This window comes from Acinonyx jubatus, chromosome A2 (genome assembly GCF_027475565.1).
Source record: "Acinonyx jubatus isolate Ajub_Pintada_27869175 chromosome A2, VMU_Ajub_asm_v1.0, whole genome shotgun sequence".
Taxonomy (NCBI): domain Eukaryota; kingdom Metazoa; phylum Chordata; class Mammalia; order Carnivora; family Felidae; genus Acinonyx; species Acinonyx jubatus.
In genome coordinates, this window is record NC_069383.1 from 81,975,423 (window position 1) to 81,994,789 (window position 19,367).

The window sequence follows — 19,367 nt, forward strand, 5'->3', positions numbered from 1 at the left end:
CTCCCATAAAAAATTTGAGTGTATGCCTCCTTCTTGTGAATCTGAGTGGGCTATGACTGCTTGACCAGCAGAGTATGGCAGAAGTAATGCTATGTGACTTTTGAGGCTGTCTGAAAAATTAGGCACCTCATTTCCTACATAAATTGGTCTAGAAGTTCTGAGTCATTTGGACCATTTGCATATAGGAAGAACATTACCTACATTAACTTCTAATTAACCTAAGCCCTCAAGTCAGGATTTTATAATTTTCACCAAAAACCAACATATAATTATATTATCTAGATCTATTTTCCTCAAATTTCTAATAATTATCATATGATCAATTGAAACAGATTTATGGTTGACTTTTACCAATGTAGAAACAAAAATAGAGTGTCATGTACATTAACTTGCCAATATATTTTTAATGGTTATTATTTTTGTTGTTTCTGGAATTAGTTATAGGGAAAAGTGTTTGTAGAGGAGAAATCAGTATAGTTAAATAAGGGCAAGAACTGCCTAGGCCAAATCTGGATTTCAAGGGCCCATGGTTTCAATTTAGAGACAGAGAATATAAGAAAATAAAATATGATGAATATGCCATGATTATTACTAAATGACTAATTGTCTTACCAATTTATCCTTATTTTCTCCAAAGTTTAATTAATCTAAATATAGGTAAACACCAATGATTAAGAAGATTAGTCATAAAGTAAGAGTCTATTGTTTATCAAGTTTCTACTCAATTATCCATTTGAGTTTTTATTCAGACTTCGTTTATGTTAGGTACCACTTTATATCTTTTCATTCACAGTTCCTAATTCATTGAATGTTAGCTAATTCTTTGTACTGAAAGTAATAGGGACTTTGCTTTTCCACATATTTCAGTGGTGTTAAAGATTTATTAAATAAATTTCAAGGACAAGTGTTTTGATTTATAGGACCAATGTTATATGAATAAACATTGAGTAGCTATAAAGGCTTTAACTTCCGTAAGGTTACTCAATTTTATTGAATCAAGATCTTCTGTTTTGATTGCTCAGTATTAGTCACCATACACCAGATGTAGAGCCTAGTAACTCTCTCTAGGTCTTTGAGATTGTTTATGAAAGGAAATTATTGTTTACAAATTCATCAGTGCAGTCTTTTTACAACATATATTTCAACAACAGCATTCTAAACTTAGTATAAAGGAAAATGAATCACCAAATTTACTTTTATTTAAAATTACTAAAATTTGATTATTTTTATTTTCATAGAGCAGGGGACATTGCTTTTAACCATCTGTGTTCTTTGGACATTGTTGTAATGGAAATAATGTAATGTAATAATAATTAAAATATAATTTCCCTACACTATGACTACATTTGTAACAATAAGGTATACATACATTGGATCCCCTTGAACTTTTTTTAAAAATTCATTTGTTTATTTTGAGAGACAGACAGAGTGAACAAGGGAGGGACAGAGATAGAGGGAGAGAGTACATTGCAAGCAGGCTCTGTGCTATCAGCACAGTGCGTTTGAACTCACACACTGTGAGATCGTGACCCAGCTGAAACAAGGAGTTGGAGGCTCATGGACTGACCCACCCAGGAGTCTCTTGATCCCCTTGAACTTCTGATTAAAGAAGAGCATAGATACATTTACAAAAATATTTTAAAAATATGTAACTAGATTCAGAAGTCCTAAATTCCATTCCAATTTATTCTTAAGTGTATAAGAAATAGGGAATGCAAACATTCTAAGGAAAATTTAATTCACAGGAGAGTAACTTTATATTCACAAATCACAAGAGTATTAAAAATAACCAAGCTACAACAACTTGTTAATGAACACACAATATAAAAATAGGTTAATTGTGACATCAAAAACACAAAAATAGAGGGGAGTAAAATGGTAGAGCTTCTGTATGTGATCAAAGTTAAGTTATTATCAGCATAAAATTGACTGTTATATCTGTAAGATGTTTTATGTAAGCCTCATGATAACCACAAAGGAAAAAAAAAAACCTAGATTCACAAAAAATAAAGAGAAGGGAATAAAATAATACCATTATTGAAAATTATCAATTCACAAAGGAGGTCACAAGAGAGGAAGAAATGAAGAAAAGGAAATACAAAAGAACCAGAAAACAATGAATGAGAGAGAGAGAGAGAGAGAGAGAGAGAGAGAGGGAAAGTGAGTGTGAGCGAGTGCACAGTTAGGGCAGGGGCAGAGAGAGTTTGGGACAGAAGATCTGAAGCAGACTTTGCACTGACAGCAGAGAGCCCAACGTGGAGATCAAACTCCCCAACTGTGAGATCATGACCTGAGCTGAAGTCAGACACTTAACCAACTGAGCCACCTAAGTTCCCCCAGAAAGCAATGAATATGATAGCATTAGTAAGTCTTTATAACTCAATAATTATGGGATGCTCGAGTGGTTCAGTCAGTTGAGCGTCCAGCTCTTGATTTGGGTTCAGGTCCTGATCTCAGGGTTCATGGATTTGTGCCCACATTGGGCTGTGAGCTGACAGCATAAAGCCTGCTTGGAGATCTCTCTCCCCCTCTTTCTCTGCCCCTCCCCTGCTCACATTCCTTCATTCTCTCTGTCTCTCTCTCTTGCTCTCAAAATAAATAAATAAACTTTAAATAAATAAATAAATAAATAAATAAATAAATAAATACTCTAACCATCAATGGATTGATTTCTCCAGTCAAAGGCAAACAATGCCTAGTGCCTGGATGGATAAAAACAAGACTCAATGATATGCTCCCTACAAGAGATGTACTCAGCTTTAAGGGCATACATAGACTTAAAGTGAAGGGATAGAAAAAGATATTCTATGCAAATAGAAACCAAAAGTGTATAGGTGTAGCTATATTTATGTCAGATGAAATAGTATTTAAGTCAAAATGATAACAAGAATCAAATAGAACCATTACATAATGATAAAGAGGTCAATTTATCAAAAACATATAGTGATTATAAACATATATGTGCCCAACATTGGAGCACCTAAAAATATTAAGCAAATACTAACAGAGCTGCAGTGAGATGCAGATAATACAATAACAATAGGAGACTTCAATACCCCACTTTCAATAATGGGTAGATCATCCAGACATAAAATAAAGAACAACAACAACAACAAACTTTGGACTTGAACCATACTTTAGATCAACTAGACCTAACTGATATCTATAGAACATTCCATCCAACAGCAGCAGAGTGCACATTTTTCTCAAGTCTATATAAAACATTCTCTAGGGTAGTTCACGTGATAGGTCACAAAGCAAGACATGTTTTTTTGAAAAGGTAAAAAAAAAATGACAAACCTTTCACTAGACTAAGAAAAAAAAGAAAATTCAAACAAATAAAAAATTAGAAATGAAAGAAGAGACATTACAACTGATACCACAGGAATACATAGGATTAAAAAAGACTAGTATGAACAATTATACATTAATAAATTGAATAACTTAGAAGAAATGGAAAAATTCCTAGAAACATAAAACCTGTCAAAACAGAGAAATGAAGAAACAGAAAATCTGAGCAGTCCAATAATAAGTAAAGAAATTGAATCAGTAATCAAAACCTCTCAAGAAGGAAAGGTCCAGGACCAAATAAATGGCTTCACTAATAAATTTTCTGAAACATTTAAAGAACTAATACCAATACTTCTCAAACTCTTCCAAAAAAAATCACAGAAGGAACACTCTCAAATTCATTTTTAACCTGTTACTAAATAGGGTATAACCCTGTTACTAAAGCCAGATAAAGACAATACAGGAAAACCACAGGCCAATATCTCTGATGAATATAGATACAAAAAATTCTTAACAAAATGCCAGCAAACCAAATTCAATAGTACATTAAAAGGATCACATACCATCATCAAGTAAGATTTATCCTGGGATATGAAAATGGTTCAATATATGCAATTCAATAAATGTGATATACCACATTAATGAAAAACAGAAATCATATAATCATTTCAATAGGTATAGAAAATGCATTTGATAAAATATAACATCCTGTCACGATAAAAAGTCTTAGAAAATTTGATATAAAAATAAAAAACTTCATACATGATAAGCTAACAGCTAACAACATATTCAACAATGAAAAGTTAAAAGATTTTCCTCCCACATGAGGAACGAGACAAGGGTTCTTATGCTCATCACTCTTTTTCAGCAAAGAATGGAAGACCCGGTTGGAGTAATTTGGCAAGATAAAGAAATAAAAGATATTCAAATCAGAGAAGAAGTAAAATTATCTTGGCTTGCAGATGATTTGATGTTGTATATAGAATATGTTAAATAACTCACCCAAAATACTGTTAGAACGAATCAATGGATTCATTAATTACAGGATACAAAATTGATATACAGAAAGCAGTCACATTTCTATACACTAAAAATGAACTATTTGAAAAAGAAATAAAGAAAATAATTCCATTCAGAATAGCATCAAAAATAATAAAATACTTAGGTTGAATATAACCAAGGAGGTAAAACACCTGTACGGATACACATTGTTTTCTGCACTTCAGTTCACTTTATTATGCTTCACGGATACTGTATTTTTTGTAAATTGAAAGTTTTTGGCAATATTGATTTAAGCAAGTCTATAAGCTTCATATTCTTAAGACTATGGGCACCATTTTTACAACAGTATTTGCTCACTCTGTGTGTTTGTGTCACATTTTGGTAATTCTCACAATATTTCAAACTTTATTCATTATTATTATATTTGAATGCTGCCAATCTCAGGATAAAACTTTAAGAGATGAGGAGTTGCTTTTATGGCTAAACAAAGTGGTTTCTTGAGATATAATTTACTAATGGTGAAGATGCTATGAAGGTTGTTGAAATGACAACAAAAGATTTAGCATATGACATAAACTTAATTGATAAAGCAGTGGCAGGGTTTGAGACAGTTGACTCCAATTCTGAAAGAAGTTCTATTGTGGGTCAAATGTCATCAAACAGGATTCCATGCTACAGGGAAATCGTTCTTGAAGGGAAGAGTCAATCAATGTTGCAAAATCATTGTCTTATTTTCAGAAATTATGACAGCCACCCCAAACTTTAGAACCCACTACCCTGATCAATTAACAGCCATCAACATTAAGGCAAGACCCTCCACTGGCAAAAAGGATTATGAACCTCTAAAAGCTCAGGTGAGAGGAAAATTTTTAGCAATAAAACATTTTTAATTAAGGTATGTACATTTTTTAGACATAAGGCTATTGCACACTTAAGAGACTATAGTACAGTATAAACATAATTTTCATTTGCACCGCGAAACAAATAATTTGACTCACTTTATTGCAACAGTCACATAATAGCAGCGGTCTGGAAATAAACCAGTGATATCTCTGAAGTAAGCCTATCCACTGAAAACTATAGTACTTTGATTAAAAAAAAGTTGAGGGAGACACAAACAAATGGAAGATAACCTGTGTTCATGGATTGGGAGAATTAATATTGTTACGATGTCCATACTACCCAAAGTTATCTATAGCGTCACTGCAATCCTTATCAAATTCCAATGATATTTTTCACTAAAAAATAGGAAAAGACAAACCAAAACTCCAATTTGTATGGAGCTACAAAAAGCCCCAAACAGCCAAAGCAATCCTGAGAAAAGAGAACAAAGTTGGAAGCAGCACTTTCCCGATTTAAAACTATACTTCAAAGCTATAGTAATCAAAACAGTATGATACTGGCATAAAAATAGACACAGAGTCTAATGGAATAAAATCCAGAGCCCAGAAGAAATTTCCCTATATACAGTCAACTAATATTTGACAAGGAAACCAAGGATACTCAGTGGGGAAAGGAGAGTCTCTTCAATAAATGGTGTTATGAAACCTGGATAATCACACACACAAGAATGAAGTTAGGCCTCTATCTTACACCATTTACAAAAATTAACTGCAAGTGAATTAAAGACTTAACCACAAGAAATAAAACTGTAAAACTCAGAAGAAAACACAGGTAAAAATCTTCTTGACACTGGTCTTGGCAATAATTTCTTGGATATGACCCCAAAAGCATAGCAACAAAAGCAAAAATTAGTTAAGTGGGACTACATCAAATTAAAAAGCTCTGCAGAGCAACACAAAAATCAACAAAATAAAAAGGAAACCTACGAATTGAAAAATCTAATATTTGTAAATAATATATCTGATAAGGGGTTAATGTCAAAAATACATGAAGAACTCATACCACTCCAATAGCAAAAACTAATGTGATTTTAAAAGGGGAAGAGACTGAATAGATATTTTTCTAAAGAAGACATCCAAACAGCCAATAGGTACATGAAAAGATGCTGAATATCACTAGCCATCAGGGGAATGCAAATCAAAACAACAATGAAATTATCACCTCACACCTGTTAGAATGGCTATTATCAAATAGAAGAGGTAAGTGTTGGTGAGGATGAAGAGAAAAGGGAACCTTATGCCTTGTTGGTGGGAATGTAAATTTGCACTTCCACAATAGAAAACAGCATGAAGGTCCCTCAAAAATTTAAAAATAAAACTGGCATATACTAGTACACGCTAATAATATACTAGCATATACTAGTAATCCCATTTCTAAGTATATATCTAAAAAAATGAAATAAGTATCTAAAAAATACATATGTACTCCCATGTTCATTGCAGCATTGTTCATAGTTAACCAAGATATGGAAATAATCTAAGTGTCCATTAATGGATGAATGGATAAAGATTGTGTGTGTGTGTTGGGGGGGTGGGGAATAGTAGGAAATTATTCAACCATGAGACAGAAGACAATTTTATCATTTGGAAAAACATGGATAGAGTTGGAAGGCATCATACTAAGTGAAATAAGACAGACAGAGAAAGACAATAGTTTGTGATTTCACTTATATGATGAATCTAAACAAGCTGAACTCATAAAGATGGAGAGGGGATGGAGGTTGGGAAGAATGGGGAGAGGTAGGTCAAAGGGTACAAACTTCCATTATAAAATGAATAAGTTTGGGGGATCTCATGTATTCTATTTTAGATAATATGAATATAGATACTGATAATATATCACTAAATTGTGTTACATACTTGAGAACTGCTAAGGCAATAAACCTTAAATATTCTCACCACAGGAAAGAAATGGTACTAGGTGAGCTGATGGAGGTGTGAGTTGTCTATAGTAGTAATCATTTTGTAACATATAAGTGTATCAAATCAATACAGCGTGTACCTTAAATTAACATATTATGTCAATTTTATGTCAGTAAAACTAGACAAAAGATAAGCCAAGATTACAAAAATTTTGTGCTAGTAAATTTGAAAGCTTAGGCAAAAAAGAGAAAATGTGCTGGATAACATTTCCAAATAGACAAAGTTACTAAGTCATTTTGTCATAAAGCAAATACAAAAAAACACACACACACACACACAAAAACCTTTGAATGCAATATAGATATTACAGCAGTTATCAATAGATTTAAAAAAGAGGAATAATATTTTATGATAATGCATAGTGTTCTTACTGACAGTGATTTATAATAACATTAAAGTAGTCAATTTTGGGGAGGGCCTGGGTGGCCCAGTTGTTTAAGCATCCAGCTTTGATCTCACAGTTTGTGGGTTTGAGCCCCACGTCCAGCTCTGTGCTGACAGCTCAGAGCCTGGAGCCTGCTTTGAATTCCGTCTCTCCCTCTCTCTCTGCCCCTCCCCCACTTGCCGTCTGCCTCTCTCTCTCTCAAAACTAAATACACATTAAAAATGTTTTAAATAGTCAATATTTTAGAAAATAATATAGAAATGTAGGACTTCTTAATTAAATGTAGCATAAATCATCTATTTTGTTTGAATGAAACATTATTTTTTTATCCTTCCATTGAAACTCTAATTATATATCATATATCAAATTGAGGTAGTAGTAAAGTGCTATTTTCTATTTATCACTGTAGTTTGCACATAAAAAGAGAACAGTGATATTAATGAAAAATATAAACCCACAAGTGTTGCTCTTCCTTCTCCAGATAACACCAAATAATTTCTGACCATCCATTTCATTCTGCTGCTAAAAAGTGCCTTTTAATCCATATTTTCTTTCAGCGAACACCAATTCCAATGGATCGTGCAAACAATCTATGATTACTCCACATTCTCAAGGCTCTGTCTAGCTCTGGGATCTCGTAAAATGAGTTCTTTTCCCCAGTGATATCAAACTAGGAAAGCCATTTGGAACAGGGCCCAAATCTCAGTATTCTTTTACTTAACTGGAATCTAGGAGAGCCCCAGATTTCCCCCCAACAAGTAGCTCTTCATAAGCCAATATCCTATAAACAAAGCAAAAGTGATCATACATTAAGTGGCAAAAACTTCAGTAGTTAACATAGGATAAAGAATGTTTTTGCGAACATGATCTGTGTTTGAATTTGCTGAAATTTTATTCGACAATCAATGACAGAAGATAATAATCAAAAGACATCTAACAAATACAGATTAATGCTATCTGGAAGAAAAACCTGAATAACCTAGACATAAATACTTTCCACAAAGAATGCCACATTAAATGAAAACAACAGAGTGGGAAAACACAGGGGAAAAACAAACAATAATTCTCTCATTAATCTAATGACTAACATAAAAATCAATTTTCCTTGCAGCATTTTTATTTCCTTTTTAAAGTCTTTATATTTTTAAAATAACATTTGAATATCATAGTGTTCAGTCTATGGAAGTGTTACAATCTGACTGTTAAAGATTGTACTTCTTCAGGGAAAAAAATGATAATTCTAATTTTGCTGCTCAAAATAGTGTTTGAAGGGTGCCTGGGTGGCTCACTTGGTTAAGCGTCAACTCTTGATTTTGGCTCAGGTCATGATCATACGGTTCTTGAGTTTGAGCCCTGAATCAGGCTCTGAGCTGATAGCGCAAAGCCAGTTTAGGATTCTGTCCCTTCCTCTCTCTGTGCCCTTCCCTGGCTGGTTCTCTCTCTCTCTCAAAATAAAAATAAACTTAAAACAGTATTTGGCTTTTTAAAATTCATTTAAATACCTAAGATAGGGAACAAAATTTTAAAACATCTTGTCTTTCAAGAAACTCTTCACAAATCACAGAGCTATAATTTGGTTTAAAAATATTATATTTTATGACTTAAAATAAAACTCCTAGATTCTTAAAACAGAAATCTATATCCTTGCCAAGGTTGTTTTATACTCTGTCACATACGTACATATTAGTTTGCTCTTGAAAAAACAAGAAAACCTTTTCTGTTATTTTATGTGATATTTAAAATTTGTTATGTCTCAACCTGCCAATTGTAAGTAAATTTGATAAAGAAGTTCTACATAACATACATTTTGATAAGAAATTCTTAAATATCTATGTGCAGTAGCTACTGATGGCACACCCAGAAGCTAGGCTGTCGTTCTGAATAGATCCGTCTGGCTTATCGCTTAAAAGTAAGATAGTTCCCTCGGATCAAACCCATACAGATGTTTAAGACTTATGGTACAAATTAGAGGGGAAAAATGGTTTTAAAAGAGCCAACCTGTTTAAAATACAAAATTGACTTTTAAAAGTTATCCTTATGGAAACTCAGCTTTCACTGAAGTTTTGTCTACACTGGTAATCATTCTCTGTGAGATTTGCCAATGTTCACTGTCTATCCCCACTGGAAAGAAAGAAAATGGATGTTTTCCATCTGCAGCAAAATAGAGTCAAAACAAACGTATTTAAATTGGAAACATTTGTGACTAAAAGAGCTGTTCTCCATAAAAACATCTGGTTGTACTTTTAAGTCATTGCCAAATAAACGCATGCTGGAAAATCTATTTTATGCCACACATGGTCACCCATGTAGATGTAGCCTAAAACTTTTTTTGTTTGAGGTCAACACCCTATTTTAGGAAGGAAAGTACAGATTTGTGAGTGTGCAGTGAATTTTTAACAATACTGCTGGAATGGCCACGGGACTTTGGACATGTCTACTTTCTTCCAGACGAGGAACAGAATATGACAGACAGTATTTTTGACAGTTCTCAGGTAGACAATACAAAGACTGAACTAATGGTGGTTGCAGGACAGATCAAATAGCTACTTACTTGTGAACAAAGACTGCTTGTGGTTTCTGGTTTCAGCTAGTTTTCATTATTCTTTTTTCTTTTTTACACTGACTCGGAGAGATAATTAAATGAAAAGTTGTGAAGAGATTGGCTTTCGGGCTATTTGGTTGGCTAGGTGCATTTGTGAAGGTAGGTAACTCCCAAATATCAGTGGCTTAACACAAAAGAAGTTTATTTTTCACTCAAACCTAATGCAGATATTTTGGTTGGTGGCAAGTTTTTCATAGCGTTTTTCAGTTGTCCAGGTTCTTTCAATCAAGTGGGTTTCCAATCGGTAGGGCTCAAAGACTACTGAAGTTTGTTCTGTATACGATCATCAGAGACAGTTTAAAAGCTAAACAGTTTAAAGACAGGTTTTAAAAGATTTTTATGTGCCAGACCTGCAATTGTATATTGCACTTTCTTCCACATCTCCTTGGCCATACCTAATGAGAGGAAGGCTCAAAAATGTCCTCTGGCTGTGTACCAGAAAAAATAAAATATGGGTATTGGTGAATGCAAAATTATCTCTGCTATGCTCAGGAGTTGAGTTAAATAGACAGGTCAAATATTAAAACACCATGTTTTATATTTCATAGACATACAATGCAAATATCAGAACAGGGTCATATTAGCTATTTTATAATAAATGTCACTGGGCTCTGCCTCTCCTTATCACAAAGGATATTGGCTACCTATAAATTAACCCTCAAGTATGCTTCTGAAAATGTCTCAGGCACTCATGAACAAAGCCACTACTGCCACATCACTTCGTGTCCTCTAGCAGCTTCCAGGTACCACTGTCTGCACTCATCATGTATCGCCCGCCACACCAACCACCATCTCCTAACGGATCATCTGCTGGATTCTGCTGTGTCTAAACATACCATGCACATTTGAAGACAAGACAGCATAGATTGTTGGGATGTCAAATTTACACAATGTTCTGTTGCAAAATTGGGGAAAGGATGATAAAGGCATACCCAAGAGTAGAAGAGGCAGAGGTATTTGCCTGAAACTGAGAATTAAATGGACATAAAGATAGATGAACAGGAGAAAAACATACATTTTTACATGAACAAGGGAGCTCCCACAGGAAAATGAAGACCCAGGAAGTCAATAGACTCAAATGCTTATATATTATATATACTACACTGAAAACTGAGCAGCAACTGTGGAAAAGTAACTAAAATATGTGGGAACACTAAAGGAAGATGAAGGTAATTTTAACAAGGTCTGTTTGTACAGGTTTCTTTTGGCCTCAGTTCCCCATCTGTGATGATAAGAATGGTCTTTTCTCCTGGTAAAGGGAGGTAATCTTTCACAGGAGAGTTCTATCTCTTGCTTCCAGAAACAAAAGGGGAGGTCAGAGTGCCCTTCCTGCATCCACTGTTTTACAAATGTCTTTAGCTCAAAATAATCCTTACCCTACTATGGCATATTTTGGGGTGGCGTAATCCGCCACGCTTCACAAGCTCTTCTGCTGTGTGCCCAAGACAACTCCTTCATTTTCTGCAAGCAGTACCTCTCTTTGCAGGACTTAGGTATTTATCTTGGTCTTTATAAGTCTGTGTATGTGTGTAGGTAAGACTAAGTCCTTTATGCTCAATTGAGCCTGAATATAGTTTGTCATATCTAATCATTACAACAAATCTAAGAGGTAGACCTGAAGTAATAGAACTATTATCACTCCAACTTTGCAGATGAGAAAACTTAACCTCTAGGAAGTTAAGCAGTTTGTTTAATGCTAATGAGTCTAATGAGATTCCCGGCCAGATCTCTCAATTCAAGGTCCAGGCTCTTAAGCACTGCACTATACTGCTCCTTTTAAGATTCAGACAAGATCTTCTACATTAGTTTTCTTTTTTATTATATGTGCCTCATATTTACATAATTCTCCAATGTTTCTCCCTTCCTTAAAATGTCTTATTCACTCACCTTTTGCCGAGAACAATTGTGTTAGAACTTAAAACAATCCCAGGTTAGTGATCTAAAAAAACCTCATTGGATCCCAGGGTCAAATTCATAGACCAGTTGTGAGTGAGACAATGCTGTACAATAAGAATATAGGGACAGAAACTGCATGTGCCAGACTAAAGGGGGCAACTACCATCTAACTTGAGCCAAGAGTTGTCATATAGGAATGCATACTGTGTGTTGCCAAATCTTATGATTTTCCAAGGGAAGTTAGGAATTTGGATTTTTACGTCCAGATTTTTAATTATTGGCATTTTACTCACTTAAAACAACAACGACAAAATAGTTTCTAATGTGCAATGCCTGAATGAGGTCCATTTGGCCCCTTAGTTATTTTTACGGATGGAAAAGAAATAGACTATGCTATCCATGGTTGGTTGTGTTCCAGATTTAATAACCATTGCACATGTAGTTGTTCACTTTCAGTTATTCATTCATTCATTCATTCACTCATTCATTATTCCATTTTTCAATGAATTCCATACTATGTGCAGTGCACATAGCACAAAGATGAAAATAAATTATCCCTGCCTTCAAGGTTCTCATATTTGACAGAGGAAAGAGAAATTATTTCAATCAATTAAAATATTTTTTGATAAATGCATTAATAATGAAAGGAGTAATTAACTCTGGGGATGACAGCTGGGAATTTGCCAGGGAAAAAGGACATGAAGAGAACAGTATACAGAAAGCCTAGCTGGTTTAAAAAAGCAGAATACAGTTGGGAAGAAAATGAAAAATTATATATCAAGAAAATATCCATGTATATAAAGAGCTCTAGGATGGTGAGGTAAATTTTTGGAAAAGATCTCGGAAAAGGAAAAAGAAGGAATATACCAAAGGCAGCCTGGCATTAAGGGAAATGTGTCAGTCATTTCAAACACAAAGTAAGAACAGTTGAAGGGTGAGCCACGTGATATGACAAAGATTTGATCACAAAAGCGAGTCATAGATAAGAACTATTTGTGATATAGAAAAATTATAATTCAGACAGTAAATGAATATTTTATTTCACTAAAAGATAAGTACATATTATATTTTTATTCTTAGTGAGTATTTCTTCTCTCAAGAAGATAAAGGGAGTGACTGACTAGTATAGCTGTTATTTTGGATTTTAATCTGAAATAACATTATAGTTGTTATTTTGGATTTTAATCTGAAATAACAAGGATTAAGTAATCTTAATGTTACTTTGGGGAAAGTGACCATGTTATTTTAGTATATCATGACCAAGACCAAAAACACTAGTGTGATCAAATATATCTCTTTTACATTAGAAATATGGACTTCCCCAACTTTAAGGGAAAGTCTTCACAGCTTAATTTTTTTTTTTTTTGTGGCTAAGGAAGAAAGGCAGTATTTCAAAACTGTAATTTCAAGATTAGTTCCCTTTAAAAAGGAAAATAATAAATTAGCTTAAAAAAGTAGCTTCTTGTGGCGCCTGGGTGGCTCAGTGGGTTGAGCATCCAACTTCAGCTCAAGTCACCATCTCACAGTTCATGAGTTCAAGCCCCACGTCAGGCTCTGTGCTGACAGCTCAGAGCCTAGAGCCTGCTACGGATTCTGGGTCTCCCTCTCTCTCTGCTCCTCCCCCACTCACACTCTGTCTCTCTCTCAAAAATAAGTAATAAAATAAACATAAATTTTTTTTTAAAAAGTAGCTTCTTACAACACTCTATAATGCTGATGATGAAAATAACATTATGATATGATAATTTCCCATTAATATCCCTATTAATTAATGTGTGCTTTATGTGCCAGACATCATACTCAGAGCAACTTATATGATGGTCATTATTATACTTATTTTACAGGGAAGACCAATGAGGTGTAAACAAAGTCAGCATTTCCCAAAATAATGCAATAGATATTATGGGATTCATTGTATGCTTTGAGGTTTTGCAGTTAGTATTCAAAGCTAAGTTTCTCTGAATGTAATTACTAACAGCAATTTTGTTCTTAAATATAGAAGAACATAAAAGTTAGAGAATAAAATCTCACTGCAATCTTGTCATTATTATCTAAGTATAACATACACCTCAGGATAATTCTACTCTGTGTGGAGGCACTCAAGCTTTCCTTGCAGCTAGCTACTAAGTAGACTCAGGACACTGCATTTCAGAAATTTGCAGATGTGCCTTTGGAAAAAAGAAAAACAACGATATTATGAAGAGCAGTTGAGACTGTAGACCTAAAAAAGAATTATAGTTTTAGTGATGTTTAACCTAGAGCATAGGACAATTGAATAATTAAGGAAAACAATGACATTCTCTTTCAAATTCGTGAAACAATAAAAAGAATTCCAATAAAGCTTGTTTAATGTAGCTCCAGAGAACAAATGTCAAATGATAAAGTGGAAGATAAAGAGGCAGTTCACTCAATGCACAGAGAAAGGTAATGGAATTAAGTGTATTTAAAAACTCTATAAGCCAAGAAGTGTCATATATGTCATACATATATCATATACTATAATTACTTTTAAAACCTGGGGGCGTGTGTTTTTATCTTTATTTTAAAGAAAGGAAACATGAATTTAGCTATAAATAACAGAGCAATCAAGTAGTAAGCAGCCTTCCAGTTTTCTCTCCCATCAAACCATGCATACAAATGGAGTTCTCCAAAATTGAGTGAAACGTTCAACATATCCATTAATGACATTGGTTTTCTTATGTGCAAAGGGAATGTTGAAATGACTCTGGCTCCAAAGAAAACCCCATTGTTTCATATTCTTCTATTAGATTCATCACCTATTTGTATGACACCAAATTAACGAACATTGCATTCATACGTTCAGTTCATATATTTAAGCATATTAATAATTTTTTTGCAACCTAAAGAAGTTGACGGACTAGTGTAATTAACTTTGACTATTTAAATCCCAGCAAAATAATTTTTAATTTTCATTTTGTGACAGATTGACTAGGCCATACACAACCATATACTTGTTGATAATTTTAAGAATTCAAGGCTTGACTACTTCAAAACTGCATAAGCAATAAAATTTTCAAGAGAACATTTAAGAAAGGCAAAAAGAGAACAAAGCATTCTTCATTTGTCAGCATAAACAGTCTCTTCAGGAAAACAAAGCCAGAAACTGAATTCCTTTTAACTGTATACCGTTTCTATCAGAGGTAAATCTGCAGATTTTTTAAAAATAATTTAGGCCTTTTGAAGTTTTGGGAGATTTCAGAAAAGAAGGTAATTAACCCTCTCCCAACCAACCAAATAATAAGCAAATACCTGAATGATCTTTTAGTTCTACTAATATAAATTGTATAGTCCTAAATATATCAACCAAGGAAAACATAGTATAAATTTGTAAACATATCTGTATCTGTTAGTTTGATAACTTCTTTAAGAGGATTCATATACCAATGGGTTTGTTCCAGTTATAAGATTAAATAGTAATTCAGAAACCAATTATAAACTCTCATTTCCTCTAGGGGGTTACTTAAGCCTTTAGTTCAAAATAGCTTGAGTTACTCATGAAAGATCTGTATTTTTCAGACACGCAACCAGTGACTCACAGGATGAGTAACAAACAGAACCAGTCCTCTTATTTCCTTCCCCCACTCCCCTCTGTTCTTCCCTGCTTAGCCAGAACACACAAATTAATTGACTGTTTTCAACATGCCCTTCTGTTGCTTATGTTAGTTCCTGACTTTCAACGATGTTTAAGAAAAAAAACCCTACAATTAGTTCATATATTAAACTATATTCTAGAAGGAGCTGACCAGCATAATCATCAAGAGGGGAAAAATACACATTATATAAACATATAAATTTATCTATCTATCCATCCATCTTACCTAACCTACCTACCTACCTATATACCCACCTACCTATCTTTTTATCCATCCATCTAGGTCCTGAGAGGAACTGTGAAATCTGTAGACCAAAATCCATTTCAATATCATAAATTAAGTCCTTGCACTTTTATCTAAATTACTTTTTATGGTATGCTAAATTCTAAAAGAATCTGATATGAAAATCCTTGCCATAGTTTGTCTCTTCTAGTAGTTATTTTAAATAATCACTGAGCCAGATATACTTCTAGTTACTGGAGATGTCTCCTTAAAGAAAAGGAAAAAATTTGCATTGCTGACCTCATATAATTTACATTGAAGTGAGTGGAAACTAACAGTAGATATAGTTTAAATAATTGCATAGTATGTTAAAAGATGATGAGTACTATGGAAAATAAAAAGACAGAAAAAGGGGATAATGATGAGTTGCTATTTGTCAGATGGTGCAGGTAAACCATAATACGAAAATGGTAATTGAGCAAAAACATAAAAGAGAGTAGGTATCAAGATACGTGAACACCAGGGGACATATATTCCAGGCAGAGACAACGGTCAGTTCAAAGGGACTGTGGCAACAGTATGTTTGGCAAGATGTGACCACCAGATACTTTTGGATTTTAATGCAAGATTCTATGAGCATATACAACCTTAAGACTCAAAGGAAGTATATTCTTATGACAGAATTTAATCCATAACATCATGGTAGATACAGAGTCTTTTGTTCATTCATTCAAAAATCAAGCAAATAGTAAGCTTTTTATTGTCCTAAGCACTGGAAACACAAACATGAGTCAGACAATAAGAAAACATTCATGTAAGTAGATCTTTACATTCTGTGTTATAAGTACCCTAATAGAGTGTGTACAGAACTCTTTTAGATGATTGTAGAACGGGTGACTAACTATCCTGGGAAAGTCATAAATGGCTTCATTGAGGAAATGATATTTGATTTGGTTCCTGAAGAAAGAGTAGATTTCACAAGAAAGAAACGAGAGGCATTTCTGGGCACAAAATCATACTTGTAAAAATGGAGGTATCGAAGAGAATATGAAAAAGAATTGGATATTACTGGATGTGTGGTACATGAGATGAGAAAAAGAGAATTGAGCAAAATATGAAATGCTGCATGCTAAGCTGTTTGGACTCTTTTGTGAGGAGAATGTTTTAATAGAAAACTGACATAATCAGGTTTGTAAATTAGAGGTATTTGATGGTGGGTGTGGAGGATGGATTGCACCATTCAGGCAACCTTCTACAGTTACCAGCTGTTCGTAAGAGATCCCTACAGATACATGAATAAAGATGTTTTAATTCTTCAGGGAAAGCTTTATAACATTACATAGGAATCTTACTGCTGGTGTTGATGTAGAACAGAACTCAGAAAAGGATAGGTTACTTCCGAAAATATTCAAATCACAGTCCCATGGGGTGTACAATATGAGGGTCTACAAGGTTCCATTCCGGACTTTGAGTTTTTTTAATGAGGTATACTAAGTACTCTAAAGCAATATAAAATATTTTTGAGTGCTTCTCATATATCCTGTAGTGTGTGCACGTTCCTTTTATGCATTACCTCATATACTCTTCATAATGGCTCTGAGGTAGTTACTGTAACTTTCCACATATTATAAATGAGGTAAATTGATGTCTAGGAAGGTTAAATAACATCCATAGATGAAACAGCTTTTATTAGAATCAGGTAAGTTTGACTGAAAGTGCTTTGCTATACTATTTCCCTAAAATTTGGCACATATTTGTGTCTCTAGTTTGTTGTCATTAAGGCACAGTATACATTTGAAATATTTTGAACTCGTTGTAGTTAAGGTACTGAAATCTGTTTTAGTGACTAGACAGATGAGGTTTCTCATGGCAAGAATTGGTCAAGGGTCTGAGATTTTGCCTTACTTGCATGCAGAAAGGTTAGCTTCTCACAGTTTCATGGTTGCTAGTGAAAGATATGAGACTCTTGGGTCAGAGACAAAGGACATTATTACTCAAAGGAATTACAAAATGCAGAATGCAGCATTCACACCAGCTCCTTAAGTCCAGATCACCAAAGAGTTATTCAAAGAGGGACATATGGCTCAGTCGGTTAAGCGGCCGACTTCGGCTCAGGTCATGATCTCGCGGCCCGTGAGTTCGAGCCCCGCGTCGGGCTCTGTGCTTACAGCTCAGAGCCTGGAGCCTGTTTCAGATTCTGTGTCTCCCTCTCTCTGACCCTCCACTGTTCATGCTCTGTCTCTCCCTGTCTCAAAAAATAAATAAAATGTTAAAAAAAATTCAAAGAGGGACATGTGATGCCTTCACATGCAGTAGGTGGAGTTACAAAAGAGGACCTTTGAGTTTTGTGAAGTCCAATCTTTCATAAAGTGCGTTAAGTTTGCCTGATCTTTGCCTTGGAGGAAGACTTTGTCTTAATTATATTGGACAGTAAACAAACTAGCCCCTAGTTCTAGAGAGAGGCACTATTATTATCTCTCAAAACTGTTTTCTATATATGAATCCTTGAAGATAGTCTAGAACAAAGATGGTCAGTACTACATTCACAACCCCTACAGAAATGCAAGAAACCCAGGAAGAACTGTCCCTTAGCATCTCACTCAGAAGGAATCTGTGCTAGAGGATATATGGGGAAGGATAATCAACTGCCATTTCTATCTTACATACCTGCCTGAAATCCATGGCAGACTTTGAAAGGCAGACATTTCTTAGAACTTGATCTGGGTAATTTAAGCCAAGTTTGACTCCACCGCCAGAGCCATATAGAAATTTGTAGATTCCATTACATGATTAACAAGTCTATGTGACACTGATTTCTTTCAAAATGTTTATTTATTTTGAAGGGGAGTGAGAGAGGGGCAGAGAGAGAGAGAGAGAGAGAGAGAGAATTCCAAGCAGGCTCTGTGCTGACAGTGATGCAGGGCTTGATCCCAGGAACTGTGAGATCATGACCTGGGCCAAAATTAATAATGTGCCATGTTATCTTAATTTTCTTAGCATCATGAAAGAAAACGTGACAATTTTCTCTTTACCTCTAGATACAACTTCATTTTTCCAGTTGGTAGATGAAGGGGTAATTTCAACTTTTAAGGCCTATAACTTTAGATGAATTTTCAGACAGACTATTGCCACAACTGGAGATCATGGAATTTCCTTAGCTGATCTTTGGATGAAGTATGACATAAAGCATGCATTTGAAATCATGACAGCACCCAAAGGAATGAATAGTAAATAATATGTATGCTGTATGGCAGATCATTTACCGCACTGCACAAATAATGTTGCAGGATTCCAATCGAATAGAAATGAAATGAACAGAAGAAATAGATGATTTGGGGAGCCACTGACACTGCTGCCATTTGAGAAATTTTAGATACACAGCCAGAGGAACTTAGTGAGGCAACATATCAACATACATGAACAAAGCGATTTTAACAAAAAGGATGAGGAGGTCTCAGAGGTAGTGACATTGTCAAAAAAACCCTTCACATTAAAGACAATTTCAAAACATACCACAACACTGAAAGTGC